This window comes from Vulpes vulpes, chromosome 11 (genome assembly GCF_048418805.1).
Source record: "Vulpes vulpes isolate BD-2025 chromosome 11, VulVul3, whole genome shotgun sequence".
Taxonomy (NCBI): Eukaryota; Metazoa; Chordata; class Mammalia; order Carnivora; family Canidae; genus Vulpes; species Vulpes vulpes.
The window spans coordinates 19,109,508-19,115,279 of NC_132790.1; positions in this window are offsets into that span (position 1 = coordinate 19,109,508).

Genomic DNA, 5,772 nt, shown 5'->3' on the forward strand with positions numbered 1-5,772 from the left:
TGTGTCTCTTATGAGTAAATAAAGTCATAAAAAAATAAATGTAGTTAAAGTTCATAACAGCGCACTCTCTCAAATGTTCAGTTGTGATGTTAACAGAATATGATCGAAACCAATGCAAGGGAAATATTATACTCCAGTGAGAATCATAGACATCAACATGAATACAAGGAGAAACACACCTAATTCCCAGATGGGAAATTAAAATATTATAAAGATATCAGTTCTTCCTTCCTTGATTCTCACACATTAGTGTTCTTCATAATTCTCTCTGTGAGAGTTTGTCAAAAATAAATATTTCTGGGCTCTGAAGATTTTCGGTAGGTTGGTGGTGGAACAAAAAAACCCCGCCTTTCTGACAAGTATTTTTGGTGATTTTGATGTGATTATTTCATGCACCATCTTTTGAGAAACACTCCCCAGAAACATGCTAAAATCAAATGCAATTATATAAAATCAAATGCAAAATCCACAAGCATCCTGATGGGAAATTAAGATAATTCTGAAGTTTATCCAGAAGAATACATGTGAAAATATCCACAGTAAATATCTGAAAAAACGAAACTGAAAAGCACTGTGGTAGGGTGAGGTTAGAAGATTTAACCTACCTGATACTAAGATACACAATTAAATCTGATTAATTTATATGTATTGTATTAGCCCAAGCACAAACATCTCAGTGAAATAAAGTAGTGAAGAATCAAAATCAAGAATATACGGACATGTTTGTCCTTCTCTGATTGACTTATTTTACTCAGCATATGGTCTCATTCATTTGGGGAATATAAAAAATAGTGAAAGGGAATAAAGGGGAAAGGAGAAAAAAAGGAGTGCGAAATATCAGAAAGGGAGACAGAACATGAAAGATTCCTAACTCTGGGAAACGAACTAGGAGTGGTGGAAGGGGAGGTGGGCGGGGGGGGTGGGGGTGACTGGGTGATGGGCACTGAAGGGAGCACTTGATGGGATGAGCACAGGGTGTTATTCTAGATGTTGGCAAATTGAACACCAATAAAAAACAAATTTATATATAAAAAAGAATACAAGGACATGAATGATACAAGCGTCATCTAAATTAACAGAGAAAGGTGTACGTATTACTTAAAAATGGTGTTAGGATATCTGGGTATCTGTTTGGAAACAAAACACTCTCACAACAATTCTTATTTTCCCCCCAAATACACACGGATTAAATATCTCAGTGTAAGAAAAAACAAAACCAAAGACACCACACTATTACCAGTAGAAAATGTAACTGAGTACTTTCTGTGGGAAAAGACCTACTAAGGATGCCATGAAAACCATAACCATTAAGTTAGGGGGGGGTATAGTCTATTATAAAACAAGGTAAAAATAAGTGGTTAAGTAAAGAACATACACAGTTAACATATAAACACCAAGTAGGAAACTACTTGGTAGTAGTAGGATATCAAAGAGCTTTTAAGCTTTTAAAAAGAGTAAAAAGAATACCAATGAAAATGATGCAAACAGGATGTTACACAGCCAATTTACAGAAGAAATACAAATGCCCAACCTGTGTAAAGAATGTTCATCTTCACTTAGAGAAACAGAAAATAAATAATACTGTTCCTTTCACAGTAGGTTAGCAAAGGTGAAATAGATTGAAATCATTCACTGTACTTTTGAGAATGGGGCAAGCAGATATGAAAAATGTACACATGTAGCATTTATAAAATCTCTCTGGAAGGTGATTTGAAAATATTAAAAATTTACAAAATGGAACTGCCTTTTGTTTCTGAACAATGCCATTTTTGGGACCTTACATTTTGGAAATAATTATAGGTATGTATGAAACTTTGCTTCAAAGGATATTCACATATAGGATTATTTCCAGAATAAAACAACTTACAGTCTAGCAGTAAGTGATGTGCTAAATAAATTCTTGTTTTCCTATATAATATAATCTATACCATATAGAGAAATGGGTAACAGTACAGATGTGTCATCCTACAGACACAGGTTGAATACTTTCCCCCTATTTCTTAGCTCTGTGGCTTTGGCCAGTTGATTTAGCTCCTTTATGCCTGTTGCTTAGTGTGAATTGGACATAACACCACAAAGAATTGGGTATAACACCACACATTTATAGCATGGATGTACAGATTAAGTTGAGAACCTAATGGAAAGTAGTTTGCACAACGTCTGACAGCTACATTGAAAGAAATGGCCACTGTGATCATGATGCACTAACCTTAAGCCATTAAGGTTAGTAGACCTATGTCTACTAACACATAAGTAGACCTATATTTTCTTTAGAAAGACGTTGCTCACACTGTTGAGTTTAAGAAGTAGGTTGTGGGATCCCTGGGTGGCTCAGTGGTTTCGTGCCTGCCTTCTGTCCAGGGCATGATCCTGGAGTCCTGGGATCGAGTCCCATGTCACGCTCCCAGCATGGAGCCTGCTTCTCCCTCTGCCTGTGTCTCATCCTCTCTCTCTCTCTCTCTCTCTCTCTCACTCTGTGTCTTTCATGAAAAAATAAATAGAAAAAATAAAAAGTAGGTTGTGAAAATAACATGTATGGGTATAAGCCTAACATACGTGGTGTGTGTATCTGCATGTGTATGCGCATATGCAGGTTGTGTATGTTTCTGTCCCTCTAAAGAGAATTCCATTAAATAATACCCTTACTACCTCAGTGATAAACTTTTTAAAAAAGATTTTATTTATTTATTCATGAGAGACACAGGGAGAGGGGCAGAGACATAGGCAGAGGGAGAAGCAGGCTCCTCACAGGGAGCCCGATGGGGGACTCGATCCCGGGACTCCATGATCACATCCTAGGTGGAGGCATACGCTCAACCACTGAGCTACCCAGGTGCCCCTCAGTGATAAACTCTTAACCCACAACAAAAACTTAGCATCCAGGTAAACACTGTACAGCATATTTGAAGACTGATTCTCTATCCCTTAAAGGTAGGATTTTTAGGTTGACATACATATGTGTATACGTGGATAGGGAAGCTGTCCAAACAGGAGAGTAATAAAACTTGGGGAAAAGGAAGTGAATAAGATGAAACGTAGTATCTTTTATATTCTAAAGGCAGCCAAGGATTATTATTTTCCATAGTCTAAAGATTTCATTTAACTTTGTTCAATTTGCTAACTAATTAAATAATGATGTTATGTTATTGAATTTGTAGGAAAAATGAGGAGGAAAGAATCGGAGTGGGAAAATACAATGAAGAGAATAGAAGTCAGATGAAATCAGGGAACAGAAGCTTAATTTAGAAAGAGATGCTAGGGATCCCTGGGTGGCGCAGCGGTTTGGCGCCTGCCTTTGGCCCAGGGCGTGATCCTGGGGAACAGGATCGAGTCCCGCGTTGGGCTCCCGGTGCATGGAGCCTGCTTCTCCCTCTGCCTGTGTCTCTGCTTCTCTCTCTCTCTGTGTGACTATCATAAATAAATTAAAAAAAAAATAAAAAAAAAGAAACTTAGAGGATAGAATCTGGAGATGTGGAGAAAAAACAGAAGGAAGAAATACAGGAAGAGATTTGAAAGTATGGCTCTGTTCCCAAATCGAAGGGATAGGGAATGCATCTTCCATCCTCTGAGGCCCTAGTAATATTGTCACTAGTATGGCCTTTCCAGACATCTTCTCTGAGGGACTGTGTCTCACACACTCACATTCCGCACACGGCATTATTCCTTGTCACATACACACCACATGTTACCTATACTTACTCTCAGCTTCACAATATCTTATATAAACACACAGACATCCATCACCACAGATACACTCACTGAAGTATTTCATACTCTAATTTGCATACCCTCATGGCCACCATATCTTTCACAGCAACCAAAGATGTCCCAGAGTGGGTACTGAGCCAACTGGATACTGACCAAGGCTGGGTGTTGTGGGCACCCACATGCCTGACCTTATGTGAAGGATACCACACTATGGGATGTTTGCGCGAGGGCACCTGTAGTGGGCGCCAGTATCCTCTTCAGGGCTAGAAGGCCAGCACTGCCTGTAACTGGACTCACACCACTGTCTACCCTAACTCACCAGGGGCTTGGAGGCAGCAGTGCTGCCTTCCTAGAACGCTGTACCACGCGGTCCTGATTCCTTCACATCTCCTAGACCCGGAGAAGACGCAAGAGCAAGGAGCTCTTGACAGGATTCCTTGAAGCAAGATTCCTGTTTCCTTCTAGCCCCTTGCCTGTTCAATGGGAGAGGGTGGGACAAATGCAAGCTGAGGCAAACATGGTGCTGAAGGCCTGACCAAGGAGGCAAAGAAAGAATCAGGCAGTTGCTTTTCAACAGTAAGAGGCACAACCTCTGTGATCTCTCTGGAAGGAGCCCCATCTCTGAAGAAGAAAGTCTGGGAAAGCATTTTTGGGCTGGGATCCTGGAGAAGAGTGGAAATACAATAGTCTCTGGGTGGCTAACAAGGAGTAACATTGATGTACAAGAAAACAAATGACAAAATTTACCTTTCCCAATGCCGTGCCCACCTCACAACCCCCAATGGGTACTAAGATTCCTACAGCCTGAGGCCCATCACCAGCTTGTCCACTCTCACCTGAGGGCAGAGAGGAGGCAGAAACTGGGCTGCAGGGTCTCTGGTGAAGGATCAAAGATCAAGTGTGGGAGGGAATGATGTCTGCAGCCTCCAGATCCAGTCTGGAAGGACAGCGCCGGTTGTGGGTTGGCCCCTAAGCAATGCCTCCCGGGGCTGCACTCCAGTCATCCTAGGAGTCTGACTCCACCCCAAGCCTTTCTGCCTTACTCAACTCCAGGTACAAACTCCAATTCTCCTAGGTCCCACTCCTGAACAGAGAGCGTTTTTTCTTCAAGGATCTATTTAAAGCTGAGGTCCTGAGAGTATGTAAACAGGGCGTTCCCTGGAGCTTGAAAAGCCCTCACCTGATTACCTTTCCATCCTCTGAGACATCTTAGGGCACTTGGTCTTCTATTTGAGGTCACAGGCTGAAGTCTCTAACTCATACTAGCACCCTTCATTCAAACCTTACACCAGTGGCATTCCAGATAGCATCAGCAGATATATCTCGGGGTTCACAAGTCATCAAACTTGTGTTTTCACATATATGGTAATTAAATAGAAATGAAAATAAACAGATATTGAATTGTTTGGATGCTAGCTGAGTACTACAACTTTTTTTTTTAAGATTTTATTTATTTATTCATGAGAGGGGCAGAGGGAAAGGCAGACTGCAGGGAGCCCCTCGCGGGACTCAATCCCCAGTCTCCAGGATCACACCCCGGGCTGCAGGCGGCGCCAAACCTCTGCACCACCGGGGCTGCCAAGTACTACAAGCTTAATTGCAGGGCTAGTGCTTTCATTTCGATTTATATCTGTTTTGATGTCATATGATTACCTTATGTGGTAGAGTTCAATTTGTTTAGCAAGGTCTTAATATCAACATGATACACTCATCAACATTGCATAAAAGTTTCTATTTAGTTACAACTTTGCTACCATTTGGTAGTGTGAAACTCTTCAATTTTGTTAATCCATTAGGTCAAAAAATGGTATGTCCCTCTTAACTTATTATATGATACTTTAATTACAGTTGAGTATGAGCATAGTTTTATATGCTTATTGATGATTTTCATTTTCTATTTATTCTGTGAAATGACTGTATTTCCTTTGTTACTTTTATTAGGCCATTCAAATTTTTGTTACTGCTGTGTAAAATCCTTGTATATTATGAAAAATGGGTTGTTTTATTTTGTGTTAAACACAAGTCTTTTTTTTTTTAAGATTTTATTTATTTATTTATTCATGA